Genomic DNA, 17,890 nt, shown 5'->3' with positions numbered 1-17,890 from the left:
TTTTTAGGTGTGACGATGTATTTCCTTTTTTGGGGGGTCCTTATTTTTTAGATATGGATTGAAATATTCATAAATGAAATCAATAATCTGACGATTGTTCCCAATTTGCCGAGGGAGAAGGTGGGGGAAATGAGTAAAACAAGACCGTCATGTGTTGATGACGGCAGAAGCTGGCGACGGCCCACGGGGTGCATTATCCTATTCCAGCCACTTCTGTGTATGTCTACAATCGTTCCTAACAAAAGGTAAAAAGAAACGTAATGTGGCATCATACAGCCAATCAAGACTTCAATACTAACTGTAAAAGAATTCTAATATAAAATAAACTGAAAGAAGGCAGAACACAAAATAGACACTGTGATCAAAATTATATAAAAAGATACTTGCATACAAATGACGGAACACGAAAAAAATGACAAGAAAGATTTGTCCAGTATGTACTTCTGGGTAATTCCACTTTATTTTAAAAAATGCTTCTTATTGTCCTCATACTATTCATTGACTAATGAATATTTGTTAAAATATCATCAATAATTTCTAACATTTTTACAATCCAGTTTCAAATAATTGGAATAAAGCCTCCATCTTAAGGCTTTCGTTGAATTTCTTCCCCAGACCACATTCTAGGCACTGTAGGGTGTCTCAGGCTATCTCAAGCGAGGAAACAAACGTCATCACTCTGGGGCCAAAAAAGAACACCCCTACTTAGCAGCAAATGACCTTTACCAAACGGGCTGAAAAATAATCTAGCCCAGATGGTTTCAAACAACATGCCTTTCAAGACTCCATCCTTGTTGTTGTTGTGGTTTGGTTGATGTCATCAGATTCTTGAAAGTCAGAGGGAGCTTCCTCAGCCAATCATAGCAGAGAAAGCCAAGGGGAGAGCTTCACGTTTCCCTTCCTGGCTCCTGTGAAAGCCAAGCCGGGAATCTCTGTTGAGTTCCATCCCCCAAACTTCCGTCCCATCCTTGGTTTTAGAGGACAGCAGTGTGAATCCACGGCCACAGGCGGCAGGTGAAATCTGAAAAAGAGTTCCCATAAAGCATTCACTGACCTGGGACGTCCAGCTTTTCCAGCAATAAATGGCAGCTTGTTCACCCACTCCAAGAACACACACTATTAACACAGCAGCAAACACTTAAGGAACGTTTCCTATGTGCTAAGTGTTTGAGATGTACTGTCCCATTTTATCTTCACACTCACCCAAGGGTCTAGGTATCAGATCCTCCCCGTTCACGAAGACACAGTCTCACAGAGCAGTTAAATTGAAGATTACCTTAGTTTGAATCTTGGAAAGACCATGGGGTCTACAGCTGGTAGACTATGACCAGTTGTGCGACCTGAAATGGACTGCTTGACCTCTCTGTGTCCGTTTCCCTCTATGTGAATTGGAGTTGAGAATAACTTCTCTCTTATTGGGTTGTTGTGAGGACTAAATGAGTTAATAGAGCTAAAGCCCCTACAGTGAATAGAACCTGACTTAACGTGTAAGAGTGACGGCATATACTCACTATCATTACTGGTGGTAGCAGGAGGAGTATCTGGTAGAGGAGAAAATCGAGGCTCCTAGAGATTAAATAACTTTCCCGACACAGTCACACAGCTAATAAGTGGAGGTTGTCTGGTTCCAGAATGTACACTCGTGAGCCTCATGCTGCACTGTGACATTCTCAAACCCCTGCCATGAAGAAGCATTCATACCACAGCTACATCGAACGTGACACATTCACAGCCCAGTGGCTTTGTGGGGTGTTTCACCCACATGTGATGTTATCAATCCTCACCTTCACTGGCCGCGTGAGGAAACTGAGGATTAGGTGGGGCTGAAGCCAATCAAAGGCAGCCTGGCTTTAGAATTAACCCCCTTCGCATAAAACCCAGAGTGAGCACCTTCCCGTGTGGCCTGGGATAGGCCTAGTTTACACCTGATGTCCCAACGTTCACTCTCGAACAAACTGGACGACAAATTCTATGGTCACCCACATGAGCCCCCACTGTCTCTTAGCTGTTTACAGTTCATCACAGGCCTCCAGAGTCAATCTCAGAGACTACATGTAAATCTACTCCTGAGGAAAACGCCAGCTGACCACTAATAGTGAACAAAGATGAAGAATTTTGGGGGGCGGGGGGCCGTCCAGTGGTCCACTTCCCAGTGGTTAAGTTTGGTGTGCTCTGCTTTGGTGGCCTGGGATCAGTTCTCTGGCGCAGACCTACACCACTTGTCAGTGGCCATGCTGGGGCGGCGACCCACATAGGAAATAGAGGAAGACTGGCACATGTGTTAGCTCAGGGTGACACTTTCTGTGCAAAAAACAAAGGAAAATAATTTTTTTTAATTCCAGCATTTCTGGAAGAAAGCTAGCTAAGTATTTCCTTTAAACTTGACTTGTTGGTGACTTGTTTAATCAAGTCATCCCATAGTGACACATCCCTTCTTTTGTCCTGTGATATTTTCTCTCCTCATATTCACAGGGAACATATACATATGCACCCCTGTGTGAGTCAAAAAGCTCAGTTCCCTGGCCTTTGGGAACGGCTTGGGTCCACAGAAACGACCCACTGGGGAGGCAGGAGTCAGCCCCTGACCACATGGCGAGAAACATAGAAAAGAAGCGAGTCCACAGAGGATGCCCAGCACTCTATGCTTTCTCTCATTGCTTGTGGTAGCTGTTGATTCAACACTCAACAAATACTTGGTGAGCACCTACTGTGTTATTAAATCTGCTGGTATGGGAAAAGGCTTCGAACAACACCTGACACAGAGTCAGCATTCAGTAATGTGTGTTATAATAATGTGCCAGCAGAGCACTTCCAACTATGGTGGAGTGAAGAACTTAGTGAAGCTCTCACCAATAAAGAACTACAAAAATGGACAAAATTATTTAAAGAACACCACTTCACAGCCTGGGAAATCAATAAAAGGCAAATAAACTGAGGAATCATTCACAGAAGACTGCGAGAACTACAGGTAAGAACAGCTGCAGTCTCCAGACTTCCTGTCTTGTGCTGTTCGTCCACCCCAGCTCAGTTAGCACAGGAGTTGGAACAGGGCAGGGCTGGCCACGAAAACCTTCAGCTTTGTTGCCAGAAAGGACAGACTTAAATTGGGTGCTGAAACTGGAGGATGCAAACCCAGGCCCAGCAGCAAACTAGTAGGAAACAAACAGGGAAAATGCGCAACTCGAGGAGCCTGACTGCAATCCTGATTGGGGGCAAGAGGAGAGGCAGACCAGCCAGAAATTTCATGGGAAGATGCTAGAAAGGAGAGAGCCACAGAAGGCTCTGCTCACACCCACGCCACCTGGGCAACAGCACGGATGGACAGAGGAGACCCGAGCACCAGTGGAAAGTAAAGATGAGGAGACTGGAGAACAGGCTGAATTTTGATGTGGTTCCAACCTACCCACAGAACCAAAGGTAGAGGGTAGAAACCTTAGAAGCTCAAGGTGTTTGAGCACAACCTCTGCCCAAATCATTGCCTGACCACAAAGGTATGGAGACAGGGGGCAACCCTTAAGCAGCCAGGCTAAAAAAACTAAAGGGACGGAGACAAAAAGGAAACCTGAGCAAAGACATCAGTAGCCACGCATAGCAGAGGAGGCTGAGGCTATAGCTTAAGCCCCCAAAAATTGAAAAGAAAAAAAAAAAACCCAGGGGGAAAAATACCACAATCCAGAGTTGTTATATCATCAAAAATTCCAGTTTTTAACAAAAAAAATACAAGACATGCAAAGAAATAAGAAAGTGAGACCTGTACTGAAAATGGATTCATCAAATACAAGGCAACAACAATCAGATTAACGACTCAGTTCTCTTATGAAACTGTGGAGATCAGAAACCAGTAGAATGACATTTTCAAAGTGCTGAAAGACAGAAATTGTCAACCAAGCATTAATTCTATATCCCACAAAAACATACTTAAAAAAAATTGAAGATGGAATAAAGACATTCCCAACCAAAGACTGAGAGAAGTCACTGCTAGCAGACCTGTCTTAAGAAGTCCTTCAGGCTGAAGGGAAATGACAGCAGATGGTCACTAACAGTGACAAGAAGAAATGAAGAACATCAGGGAGAGTGATTATAAAGGTAAATATACAACACTGCACAAATATATTTTGACTATCTTCATCCCTTAAGAGATTAAAAAGACAATTGCATAAAATAATAATCCTAAATTACTTTGTCGGACTTAAAATGTATAAAGATGTGGTATATATCACAACAACCACACAAACGCAAGAGAAGGAAATGCAGCAATGTTGGAACAAAGTTAGTTTCCTCAGGATTAGGTCACTATTAACCTGAAGTAGATTGTGATAAATTAGGACACATATTTTAATCCCAAGAGCAACTAAAAAACAAACAAACAAAATATAGTAAAACATCCAACAAAGGAATTTAAAAGGTCCGCTAGAAAAATACCTATTAACCACAAAAGAGGGCCTCAAAGGAAGAGCAGAGACATAAAAATGACATAAAGAAATAAACAGCAAAACGGCAGATGTGATCCGACCACGTCAGTAACTACATTCAAAGGACATGGATTGACCAACGTCAGTGAAAATAGTGGGGCAACAAAAACACGGGGAAACTGTCGGAATCCACTTTTCAAAACTCTGACAAAGAACCAAAGACTTCAAGCAATCTAGGGGAGGTTCACTCCAGGAAAGCAGCTGACTCTCAGTCAGAACAGCAAGCTTGGTCCCATCTTAATCTGACCTATTCCCATCCAGCTCTCCTCAGCTCTGCAGGAGCCCTCAACACCAACAGCTCACAATTTCAGTGGAAATCAGCAATCTGGCAGCCACGGGGGGGGGGGGGGGAGGCAGAAAAGGATTGGAACAACTGCAAAGCCCCACTCCCAGAGAACTCTCATTTGTTCTGCGTGGTGGTGCCCTGCAAGACCCCATTAACAAGGCTCTATTTTTCTGACCTGATGCAGATATCACCCAAAGCAAACAGCCTTTCCTCCCGGGGTGTCTGTTGAAAACAATGAGAGGCTAATAACGAACATTCAAGCGTGGTGCATAATAGTAGGAGCAAACAATATAGATTAACCCAGAAACTATCAACCAACTTGACCTGACATCTCTAGAACACTGCACCCAAACAACAGCAGGATACACATCCTTTTAGAACACACACGGAACATTCTCCAGGATAGACCATAGGCTAGGCGAAAAAAGAAAGTCTCAATACATTTAAAAGGACTGAAATTAAAATATGTTCTCTAACCACAACAGAATGAAATTGGAAATCCACAAATAAAGAAATTAGGAAAACCATCAATATTTGGAAAGTAAACACTTCTAAATAACTCCAGGGTCAAAGAAGAAATTCCAAAGAAAACTGAAAACTACTTGAAGGTAAATGAAAACAGAAGAAATACAACATATCCGAATTTATGGGCTGTAGCTAAATAGTGCCGAGAGACAAAATTACAATTTTAGATTTAAACTTTAGTTTAAAGCTTGTAATGTAGCTTTCAATACCTACATGACAAAAGAAAAAAGACCTCAACAATAGCCAAAAATTCCACCTTAAGAAACTAGAAAGAGCAAACTAAACCGAAAGCAAGCAAAGAAGGGAAATACTAAAAATACGACTAGAAATCAATCAAACAGAAAACATAAAATCAATAGTGAAAATCAATTCAACCAAAATTTGGTTCTCTCGAAACATTAATAAAGTTGACAATTCTTCAGCTAGACTGACCAAGGGAAAAAGAGAAAATACAAATTACCAAAATCGGGAACTAAAGAGAGAAGATCGCTACCAACCTACAGAACTGTGGGAGATCAGAAGTGAATACTAGAAACAACTTTATGCCAACAAATTAGATAACTAACAAGAAAAAACACATTCCTGGAAAGAAACACATTACCCAAGCCGACTCAAGAAGAAATCGAAATTTTAATATACCTAGAACGAGCTTAAAAAAATTAAATTAGTAATAAAACAAGCTCTTCCTACCAAGGAAAGTCCAGACTCAGATAACTTACTTCACTGGTAAATTAACCCAACATTTACCTAAGGAATAACACCAGTTTTTCACAAACTTTTCCAGAAACTCATTCTAGGAGGCCAGGAATATCCTGATACCAAAACCAGTCAAAGACATCACAAGGAAAAAATCCTCAATAAGATGTTAGCAAAACCAACCCAGTGGAAAAAGGATTATTGTCCAAGAAGAAGAGGAATTTCTCCCAGGAATGCAAGCTGGTTTAACATCCAACAATCAACTAACGTAATATATCCTATTCACAAAATAAAGGACAAACATCACATGATCACCTCAACAGATACACAAAAAGCATTTGACAGAATCTAGTCCCTATTCAGGATTTTAAAAAAGAAAAGAAACTCCGCATAAGGTAGGACAAGAAGGGAACTTCCTCAACTTGAGGAAAGGCATCTGTGAAAACCTTACAGCTCGCATCACCCGCAATGGTCAAAGACTGAAGGCTGTCTCCCTAAGATCAGGAACAGGACAAGCACAGCACTTCACTTCGACACTGTACTGAAGGCTCTACCCAGTGCAATTAGGCCAGAGGAAGAAACAAAGGCATCCAAATTGGAAATGAAGACGTGAAACTGTCTTGATTCACAGACAACCAGACAACACCATCCTGTATGCAGAAAATCCTAAGGAATACACAACAACATATAAAACTAATATACAAGTTCAGCAAAGTCAAAAGATAGAAGGTCAACATACAAAAACCAAACGTATTTCTATAGACTAGCAGGAACGCTCCAAGAATTAAGTTGAGAATACAATTCTATTGAAAATACCATCAAAAAGGATAAAATGCTTAGGAATAACTGTAACAAAAGAAATGCAAGACTTGTATACTGAAAACTGCAAAACATACTTGAGAGAAATTAAAGACCTACTTAAATGAGAGATTCCACGTTCATGGATTGGAAGACAAGAGAATTTTTAGAGGGCATTTGTGCCCAAATCAATCTACAAATTCAACATAATCCCTACCAAAATCCCAGCAAGTACTTCTGCAAAAACTGACAAGCTCATCCTAACATTTATGTGGAAAATCAAAAGACTCAGAATAGACAAAACAATTTTTATAAACAAGAACAAGCTGGAGGACTTACATTTCCCAATTTCAAAATTTATTATAAAGCCACAGTAATCAAGAGAGCATAATTTCAGGACACGGTTAGACATATAGATCAACAGAACAGAACTGACAGTTCAGAAATAAACCCTTACTGTTTACAGGCAGCTGACTTGGACAAAGGTGCCAAACAATACAATAAGGAAAGGCTAGTCTTTCAACTAATGATCCTAGGACAATGGGATATCTACATGTGAAAAGGCCCCTACCCCACACCATACACAAATACCAGCTCAAATGGCTGGCTCATAGACCTAAACAGAAGAACTAAAACTATGAAGCTCCTACAAGAAAACATAGCAAAACTATCTTTGTGATCTTGGGTTAGGCAAAGACTTCGTAGACATACCAAAAACACAATCCACAGCAGAAAAAGGCATCAACTGAATTTCATTAAAATTTAAACATTTGCCTCTTCAAAGGACACTTAAGAAAATCAAAAGAAAAGCCGTGGACTGGCAGAAAATATCTGCACGTATCATGTATACGATAAAGGACCTCTATCCAGCACACACAAATAACTCTTACGACTCAATATTAAGGAAAAAACAACGCAAATTGTCATTCCTCTGGGGCGTCAATGCCCCGTTTCTCTTGATCTCCCCTTTTCAGTTCAAGATCACTTGTTACCCTTGACACACAAGTCAGAAGCCAAACTGGTCCAATCTGCTGCTGTTTCATCCCGCATGGAGATTCCCACAAGCATCCCCAACAAGAACCTATCCCAAGCACCTCGTTTTGCTCTTCTGACTGTTGGCTCCAAGAGAAGCCGCCGCAGGTCGCCCTCTGCTGCCATCTTTTCAAACCCGAGTCAAGGCAGACGCCGCCTGTGCAAAGAGCCTAGTGTGTGCGGACCTCCGCTCCTCCTCGCTCCTCCCTGTACCTGCCCCAGTTAAGGCTTCCTTTCCCACTGGTCCACCGACTCCAGCCGGCCCGCAAGGTCCCGGAGCTTTTGCAGCCGGCTGTCCTACCATCAGAACTTCCGGGGCCGACCGCCCGAGTGCGGGTCCCACTGTCCCTCCCCCTATCAGCTGTGGGGCCTGGGGCCTGTCCCTTGACCTGTCTGAGCCTCCCTCTGCTCCCTGATCTGCGGGACAACCCCGACCCGCCGGGGAGGTGCGGCTACCGCGGGCCGCCACAACCCCGCCGTTTCCGCGCCTCCATCCAGGCGGGCAGCGCCCCTGTCGCCTCCCCCTCCCGTGCCTGCGGCCGCTCGAGGGGCGCCCTCCCGGAGTCTCACCGTCCAGCGCGGCAGCTTCTCCAAGAGGCCGAGGGCCCGGGGAGCGGCGGCGGCGGAACGCGCGGGGGGAGGGGCCGCCCGCTCCTTCCGCTCCAGCTCCAGGCGGGATGGCAGCGGCTCCACCCCCAGCGCGGCCGCGAGCCGGCGCGGGGCTCGGCCCGGAGCTGGGCAGCACGACGGGGGGGGCGCCCTGCGCCCCGAAAAGCTGCAGCCCCCCACGAGGCTGCGGTCGGCGCGGGCCGCGCGCTCGCCAACCTACCGGCCCACGGGCGCGCCCCCGGCCTCCGCCGCCTCCTGCCGGCTCCGCGAGCACACAGCCGCCGTTCAGAGCCCTCGCCCCGGCCCCGGGCAGCCCAGCCGGCGCCCCAGCCGGGCCCTCGTCGCTTCACACCTTCAGGCCACCCGGCGAGGCCTACTTGTGTGACCCTTGACCCCACGCCCCGGCGAATGCGCCTGCCACCAGGTTTCCTATTGGCTGAAGGCAGAGGCGCTGAGGGTCCCCAGTGGCGCAGCCAGGGGGCGTGGCTGGACTGGGCGGAGCCGGGGACCTGTGATCCTCAGGGTGGTGGATGGGGCCCTGGTCCTGGCCCGGCCACCTGGTGCACGACCTTCCTCTGAGCTCCAGCTGCGCCTGAGCGCCGTCCCCTCCCCGCGCAGCGCACGTTTCCCGAGCATCTGCCCGGCTCGGACGGGCGCAGGGCGCTTTCCTGGCGCGAGGCTCTTTGCTTCTTGGCTTCAGCCTGGGAAACGCTGGAGGGGTGGCGCCCTCCGCGCATATCCAGGTAAGTCCTTCCCCTGCCCTGTGTTGTCCCTTTGCCAATGTCCGTCGTCATCTCTTCCCTGGCCTTGTCGTGGGCGTTCCCCACCCCCATCAGTTACTAGGCCACTCAGTCCCTGCTCCAGCCACAGTGAGCTAGAGGGTAGCTCTTCCTATTGGCATTCGCTGCCAAAACCCCTGGCAGGCATTCCCCGTTGTCTTCCACAGTGCATCCTCCTCCCGGGCTCACCTCGCTCCTCAGCGCTTCATCCACTTGAGCAGAGGGCTCCACTTGTGCCTTCTGATCCCAGCGCTGTTTCAGGCCTCCGTACTTTGCACGCACTGCCTCCAATGCCCTTCAGATGTCTGGCAAACTCCTAGTCATCTTCTAAGATCCAGCTCAAGCACCTCCTTTGAACTTCTGTGAAGGCAAGAACTTCAGTTCCTTCAGGTTGTCCTCACCAATGTTGTCCTCCTACAGGTTGGCAGGCGGCCAGGAACAAGGGATGCCCTCCTGAATGAATGACCAGGCCCTGGGTTCTAGTCCTGGTTCTGCTACTGAGTAGTTGTCTCACTTTTCTGGATCTCCTGTCTGAAATGAGGGGACGGGTTAAAACAAAAGTCAATACATGAAATGCATTTTGGTAAATAAATGAGGTGTTTTGACTTTATGGCTTGTCGTAGGATGTCTTGCAGCCGGTTATGATCCCTGATGGGCATGCCCAAATACTAGCGCCAAATGCTGAGGGCCAACGCCCTCTGTCTTCCCTCCCTTGCTTCCTTCTCTCTCTTTCTCTTGATAGTGCTTGATCCCTAGAAGTAATCCAGTTTTAATCTACTCCCAACACCAGTTCAGATTACTTTGTTGTCCTGGAATGTGCCTTGTATCCAGTCTGAAATGTGGTTGATGTTTTACTGTTCTGTGGGGCTGTTTTGCAGAGAGTGATCAGGGAAAACTGACTGATAAGATATGGTATCCAGGAGACTACTCCTCGAAGGCCTCCACCTGCAGGAAACGTAATTAACCAAGGTATGAAGTCAGTAGTCTGCTGGGCTATGAGGTCTATCCTCTGTTTGCACTGAGCTCGTGCTTCCCTTGGACTGCTCCGAATCAGTGAGTGAGGCAGGGATAGACACTCAGGCAGACCTGTTCCTGGGAGGCATGGACTCCTCTGCTGATCTGCTTGTGCTCAAGGACTCCCCAGTGGCATTCCTAAGCCTTCCTTAGATTATACAGCAGTGTAGGACACTTGGGCCCATCCTTCCCTCTATCTCCCCCTCATTTAGAGTCAGACTTGCCTCATGGCCTGATGGATCTCCCACTTTGCCAGGCTCCCCCACCCCATTTTCTGTTACAGAGGCATTTCCCCTCATAAAATCCTTGCCCGCTTAATCCTGTCTTGGTGTCCACCTCTCAGAGGACATTTGAGCCAAGGCATGAAGAAATGAAGAGTGAGCCATTTACACATCCTGGGTAGAGGTTCTAGGCAGAGGCTACCTCAAGTACAGAGGCCCAGTGGTGAGAGACTTCTTGGGTGTGTGTGCTGCAAACCAGCCCAAATACGACCAGCTAACCCAAAATAGTCCTGCCCAACTTTTCGGTTGCTTTTGGTAGAGAGGAGAGCCAGCAAAACTTTGCCTTGGTAATGGTTAGCTAAGCCCCACAACCTCATTACCAGCTTATAATGCAAGCGAGTCTCACGTGAAATGTTGTCACACAAGCAGACATTTACTTAAAAATATTCCTTAGGAATCAGGGAATGAAAGAACTCGTAAATCCTATTCTGTAAGCTCAGCAAAGTCTCAGCTCTCTGTCCTTTTAGATGAACCTACCATCCACATGCTTGCAAGATTTTCTTTAGGCAAATAGCACATTCCAGAAACAGCATTTTTGTTTCCTTTTTCACAGCTGTTGGCATTAGGCCTGATAGTGCTGCTTGGAGATCAAACCTCAGGCAGACCTGTTCCTGTGAGGCGTGGACCTGGTTCTGCAACCTCCTCTTTTCACTGAAAACTACACTGGAGATACTTTTGTAACAATTTGCTTGGACCTATGCCATTCTTTTTCACTGTTACATGTTACTATGAGTAAACGACATCTCCTTTGACCGTTCTTCTTCTGGTGCACATTTGGGTTGTTTCCAGTTTTTGCTATTCCAGTATTAAAACTCTTGTTTTAATTCTCACATCAACAAATGTCCTTTTTCTAATCTATGGAATGCTACGTTTGTCACCTTTTGTGCTTCTCCTTGGTGCTTTTGCTCTTTCGAATGGCCCTCAAACGTAGTGCTGAAGTGTTGTGTACTGTTCGTAAGCACAAGGAGCCTGTGATGGGCCTTTCGTAGAAAATGCTTGTGTTAGATGAGCTTCCTTCAGGCATGAGTTATAGATAGTGCTGTTGGCCGAGAGTTCAACTAATGAATCAACAATCTATATGAAATAAGGTGTCTTTCAAGAGACACACATAAGACAAGGTTGTGCATTGAGAGGTTCCCAAACATGTCACGACCAGAGGCTGCAGAAACCTCACCTTGTCCTTCCCCTAGGAGCACTGGTTCATTCTTGCTCATGCAGTGTCAGCGAAAAATTGACAGAACGTAACTCTTCCAAATAAGGAAGGTCAATGGTAACATAATGGAGATATTTTCAAACCTCTCTCTTAAAAACCATATCTACAATGCAGGTACCTTCTCAACTAACTGTTGAACTGTTGTCTTTACTTTGAAAGGACAGAGTTTTTAACAGTATCCACTAGGACGCATATATTTGATGGCCGCTTATAACAAAAACCTCAGCAAATTTGGGATGATTGTCTTTTTGCAAAAGACAATGTGTACGGAATACATATATTAACGTCAAGACGGTAGTTACCTCTGGGCAGGAAAGAGAGAGGAAGGAGAATGGTGTCTTCCACTGTGTAATATTTCTTAAAAAACGACATCAATAAGGTGTGCTCTGTTAAATCTCAGCAAAGAGTAAATGGTTTCTGTTATCCTATTCTCCTTCTAAGTATATTTAAAATAAATATGTAACTGGAACTGAGATGAAATAACACTAATCTAATAGATCCTATTTGCTGGAGTGCTCCCACCGTCTGATGGACAGCTCATGATGGGTTGGTGATGTCACCGACCCCATCTAAAGGTCAGGACACGTTGTTTACAAGCTGTGGAGCTAGAGAAGGCTCGGTCACCAGCAGCAGAGCCAGAGTTACCTCAAACTACAAAGTTAGAGCCACATAGCACCAGATCCTACTCCAGCTGTGGACTAGTGACAGCTCTGGCGCCAGCTCTAGAGCTCAGTTGCAGCCAGCTCCAGAACTAGAGCTCCCTCCAGCTCCCACACTTGACCAGCTCCCGAGCAGCAGCTATTTCCATCACTAGCTCCCGCACCAAATCTGTCAACAATGCAGAGCTAGAGTCAGTCTCAGGACCGGAGCCAATTCTAGAAGCAGGTCAGGCACCATCGCCTGAGACAGAACGAGCTCCAGCCCCACATCAGGTCCAGCTCCTGGGCCAGTTGCACAGCCAGAGCTGGTGGGATCTCCAGCGTCAGCCACAGCAGTGGCTCCAGCATAGAGCAGCTGCAGCACTGCCCTCATCGCCAGCAACTAAGGCCCAGCCAGCTCCAGCTCCACCCTAGAGTTGTCCTTCACCTTGCCTGTGAGGGCGGGATGTCTTTTCCCTTTTCTATGTTTTGTGATTTTTTTATGTTTTATGTGTTCAAATGTAGATTCAATAAAGTTTAATGTTTTCATCACTTAAATTTGTATAATTCAGGGCCGGCCATTAACTACATCTTCTATGCTGTGTACCGTCACCGTTATCTAGATCCACATCATTGCTTCACCCCACCAGAACCCCTGTACCCATGAAGCAGCCATGCCCCCATATCCACTCCCCCACCCCCTGACAAGCACTGATCTGCTTCCTGTCTCTGTGCATTTCCCTGTCCCTGGTATGGCTGTCCTGAGCACAGCCAACCCTCCTTTGGGCCCTCCCCTCCATGTTGAAGACCCCTGAGGATGCCAATGTGTTCAGTGCCATGAACCCGAAGCCCAGTATGACTTTGACATGAAGAAGCCCACCGTCACCAAGGGGGTGAGGTCAGGCGTGGAGCCAGCTCAACCCGGCCTCACATGAAGAGGAGGGACCCGATATTGCCAAGGGCAACTTCTCCTCAGTCCCTAGTGCTGTTCAGCCACAGGGCCACCCTCTCCAGGGTCTGGCTAGCTGGGGAGACGAGCACATACAGACTAGAGTGACAAAAACCAGGTGGCCATCTTTTCTGTCCAACCTGCTGGCCTAGGCTACCCAGGAGCAGTTTCACCCTGAACTCTCCTGCTGCAGGCCTGATGCCTGCCATTCAGCAGGCTGTCCTGGCCTGCCGTGGACCACTGGCAGCCTTAGGTGCCTTCTGCCCTCTAGGGTCCAAAGGACTAGCTGACCTTTGCCAAGGAGTGCTGCCCATGGGCATGAAGCCCTGCCTGCCACTGAGGCACTGCCCTCTGTGCACCTCCCTCACACCTTCCCAGGTGCGGGTCACTTGCATCTGTGACTGCAGGTGTCCCAGAGTCCCCACTCACTCGGTGGGTGTGACCTCTGCAAATGCAGCCCTTCCATCCAGCCTCCAAGCCTCCAGGCCCCAACACAGGCTTCAGGGCCAGGGACAGCTCCCACACCAAGTGCTGGGACGCCTCAGATGGGGCCAGGACCTCAGTGGCAGGGACATTGTCCAATGCTCAGCGAGCACTTGGCTGGTTCCTCCAGCTCCAAGGTGAGGAGAGTAACATGAGTTTTGACCCAGAGTCCCCTGATTTCAAGGAAAAGAAGGTGACTGCCCTACCCATTCTCCCTGACAGCCCATTCCCAGTCCCTTCTTGCCTGGGACCAGTGTTTCACATCCACACCCACAAAAGGGCCAAGAAGCCCAGGAGCTGGATGCCGGCCTGGGGTGTCCTGCCGGGTCCAGAAAATCTGCTGATCATGCCATCCCCCACAGTTATGGAAATCACCCGCCCCCTGGTCCCCGATGGTCTCTGGTTTCATCTTGGCGTCCAGCAGCACCTCTTCCTCCTCAGCCTCCACCACAGCCATGGCAGCTTTGGTCACACACAAGTGTTGTGTCTCAGGCTCTTCAACCAAAGCTCCTCGCTGGCCCTCTCCATGCACCCGGTGGGCGATGCTGCATCATCCCAGTCCACCTGGAATAAACAACAACAACGTGGACAGGAGCGTCTTGTTTAGCCCACTGGTGGGACATGCCCTTGGTCCCATCACTCAGAGCTCTCTGAGCACAGACCTGTCCTGAATGGCTACTTTGACAAGAAGCCCTCTCTGGGCCCTCCAGGCAGCATGCCCAGCCCTGGGAGGAGGTAGGCGACCGCCACAGTGCCCACTGTACATGGGAGGAAATGGAGGCAGCGTTCTCATCCTGTTGGTTCTTGGGGATCTGGGCTTGAGTGGAGGTGGATAAGGTGCCCACACCAAGCTCCCTCCAAATCTAGGATCTAACCGCCAGAGGCTCTGATGAGACTGCTCGTTCACGTCCAACCAACCTGTAGTGAGGCCCGACTCCTTGCCTGAGTCACGGCCCTGTGTGATCTGGTCCAGACACCGTCCCCAGAGTGCACCCCTCACCGCACCCCACCCTCCCTAGAGCCTTCCTCCCCAAGGACCCTGCCAAGCCCCTGCCCCATTCAGAGCTCCTGGCCTGCAGTGCCCCTCCCCCGAGCCCCCTTCCAGGATGCACTCACCTCTGTGCTGGACTCACAGGCCACCTCCTCAGGCTCGTGTGCTAGCAGAGCCTTTAGGGTCAGATTGACCTGGGGTCAAACCCACAGCTGCGTCACCTCACAGCCCTGTGACAGGCAAGGTCATGTGGTGTCTTCTCAGAGCCTCAGTTTCCTCCATGAAAAATGGGGTCAGTGACTCTGACCTCAGGAGGGTGTGTTGGGATTCAAGCAGGGAGAAGAAGGTGCCCAAAGTGCTTGGACTCAGGAGGTCGCCTGGCTGGGGGAGCCCCAACGCAGGACAAGACCTCGATGGTCAACGCTGGGCTCAATGCTGGTGAAAATCAAGGATTTCTAGTCCCCTGTCCACGTCTGGACTTGGTCACTTAGAGCAGAGTGACCTTGAATGCTGGGACCAGTGGTCATCTGTAAAATGGGGTGCAATGACTCCATTAGGGGGCTATGGAGGGGCTCCCTAATAACAGTGACTCCCTCCACTAGTTGCCCAGCTGGGATCCCTTCAGCTCCTCCTACACCCACCAGGGCTGCAGGCAGGAAATGGCTGGACCTCATGTGGCAGGGAGGGGGTGTAGAGGAGGAGGGAAAAGGGCGGCCTGGCCTTCTCCCTGCCCAGGGTCTGTGTCCACCACTGTCTTCGTGTCCACAGGACCAGCCATGCATGGAGCTGGACCCTGGGATGCAGTCTGTGGACCAGGACAGTGAGGTCGGTGTATATTCAGTGACCCTCACGTCCCCAGATGTCCAACCTACCCAACTGCGCACCGTGTGGCCCACCTGGATTGTGTGGTGTGTTCCCGGGACGTAGGGGATGTGAGGGTCACCGAGCAGTTGGCTGGGGGAGGGGACAGATGAAAGCAGCCATGTCAGGGGACCGTTGTGTTACACGTGTGTGCTGCGGGCTGTGTCACCCGGAAGTGCTGTCTGCAGGGCCCCTCTGTGTGCCTGACCGTGGACAGGAGGCCTGGTTGCCCCACAGGAGAGAGGCCTGTGAGACCGTGTGGGTATCCCAGCCACACTCATGCGGGCAGAGATCCCAGGCCATGTCCATGCTCATCGGGGCTGATGTTGCTCCGTGTCCAACCCTCACAGGAAAGTTGGGAAACTGAGGCAAGGAGAAGCAGGGACAGGCCCTGGGCCCACGAGGTGGGCAGAGTCCAGAGGAGAAGAGAGCATTCCAAGCTCTTAGGCCAGCCTCAACACTTCCAAGGGGTTTGCTTTGGGAATGAGAGCCCCTAAGATCCTGGCGGACCCCTGCCAACATCCCCCATGTAGGGCCCTTTCCTCTACGCATCCCCACGTGGACATACTCACACACACAAGCATACACACACACTCTGACTGCCCAGCCCTGTGTCAGAAGGAAAGTGCACACTGGGGAGGTGACAGGAGGAAGGAAGAAAGAGGTTGGAGGCAGCTCTGCCATGGGGCAGGGGCATCCGGTCCCCTAGCAACATGTGCATGCCCATAGCATGAAGAGGAGAGATGCCAGACTGGTGGGCAGGGGGTCCCCAAGGTGCACAGTGGGATGCAGGGGTTGGGGCCATCCCTAGAGCAGCCTGCAGAGAACCAGGTCTGGCGTCCTGTGTCCACCACTCTGGGCACTGGGAACTAGGAAGTGACCCCCTAGGGGGGAGGGGCTACAGGAGAGAAGGCCTGATCTTAGGCCTCTGTAAGTTGGGGTGCATAGATGGGGTGACTCTAAGGGTCCCACAGGCTTGTAGAAGAGACTATTGACCTTCGTGCTCCATCCATGACCCACTGTTCTCTGAGTCCTTGTAAAATGCATTCCGTTCCCTCGAGGTCTTGCTGAGCAGAGGGCAGCCTGAGAGCTTGGGGACTGGGGCCCCGGGCAGTGCAGAACATGGCAGAGCACTGGTCGACTTGTCTGGGGACCAGGGACAAGGCCATCCGTGTCGGAGCCTTGGGGGCCTCCTTTGGAAGTGAGGTGGAGTCATTGCCCTGGCTGGGGTGAGGAGGCCTTGTGAGTCAACGGGACATGCCAGGGCCAGTGTAAGGAAAGTGGGGAGCAAGAGAGGCTTCTGAGGTCCATCACGTCCCTCCTGGAGCCCACAGGTCCTGCTCCTTTGTGCCCTTGGCCCTGCTGGAACCACTACCTTGAGGACCCCAAACAAAGAAAGGTGTGTGTTTTGCTTTCTGCTTTCTTGCCTGGGGCTGCAAGGCTGGGGCTGACCACCAGGGGTGTCCTGTGTCCACTCGTGCTCAATGGAGCAAGTGGAGCAGGGAAGGGACGCCCAGGGCTCGTTCTGGGTGTTTCCCTGTCCAAAGCAACAGGCACCTTTGATTACTGGCATCCACGTCCACAATGGGAGCTGCTCAGAGGCAGGAGGGGACTCTGAGATCCTCCCATGATTCTGTCAGCTACTGTGGCCCCAGCACTCACCCTGAGCAGGGCCCATGTTAGTCCTGAGGGCAGTGCTGAAAGCACCCACATGGTCCCTGTCCTCCAGGTGCTCACAGCCTAGAGGTGGAAGGGACAAAATCATGAACAAATTCATGCAAAAAAGAAGAGCAGGTGCTACAGGGCAATGAATCAGGGTGCTGGAGGAGGGAGGGCCTAGAGCCCCTAGGTGGGTGTAAATGGCCCCCTGGGGACATTTGTGCCCTGAGCAGAAGGACAAGAGGAACCAGCCCTGCATCTGTCTGCAAACAGCGTGCTGGGGGGAAGCTCAAAGGTACAGAAACTTGGAGGCAGAAGAGAATTTGATGAGAGAGGAGGTAAGGAAAGAGCCAGTGTGGCTAGAGTGAGCTGGGGAGGAGAGAAGTGAGGGAGAGATGATGGCAGGGCCAGACCCAGGCTTGGAAGGAGGTACTAGCTGTCTATGCTGGGTGACAGCATTAGCCTCACTTAGCACCTATGAGACCTATCATTGAGCATCTGACAGTGTCTCTACCAGGGTCCAGGCTCAGGTCAGCTGGGAGGCTCCCCGTCAAGGTCTAGCAGGAGGCTTGGGCTGTGTTCTCAACTGAAGCTCGATAGAGGC

The 17,890-nt window shown here is 49.4% G+C and overlaps 1 long non-coding RNA gene across 2 annotated transcripts; it reads right to left on the bottom strand.

The window, feature by feature from the left end:
- Positions 1-438: 438 nt before the first annotated feature.
- Positions 439-8,996, bottom strand: LOC131402031 (uncharacterized). Of its 2 annotated transcripts, none has more exons than XR_009218206.1 (2): positions 8,639-8,996; positions 439-1,021 (listed from the first exon to the last, which is right to left on the bottom strand). It is a non-coding gene; the product is annotated as an uncharacterized LOC131402031 (long non-coding RNA). The 2 variants fall into 2 exon arrangements; XR_009218207.1 differs by lacking the exon at positions 8,639-8,996 and adding an exon at positions 8,380-8,415.
- Positions 8,997-17,890: the final 8,894 nt, after the last annotated feature.

The sequence above is a fragment of the Diceros bicornis genome (assembly GCF_020826845.1).
Source record: "Diceros bicornis minor isolate mBicDic1 chromosome 3 unlocalized genomic scaffold, mDicBic1.mat.cur SUPER_3_unloc_1, whole genome shotgun sequence".
NCBI lineage: Eukaryota > Metazoa > Chordata > Mammalia > Perissodactyla > Rhinocerotidae > Diceros > Diceros bicornis.
The sequence above is the reverse complement of the archived record's forward strand: the minus strand, read 5'-3'. Positions and strand labels throughout refer to the sequence as shown.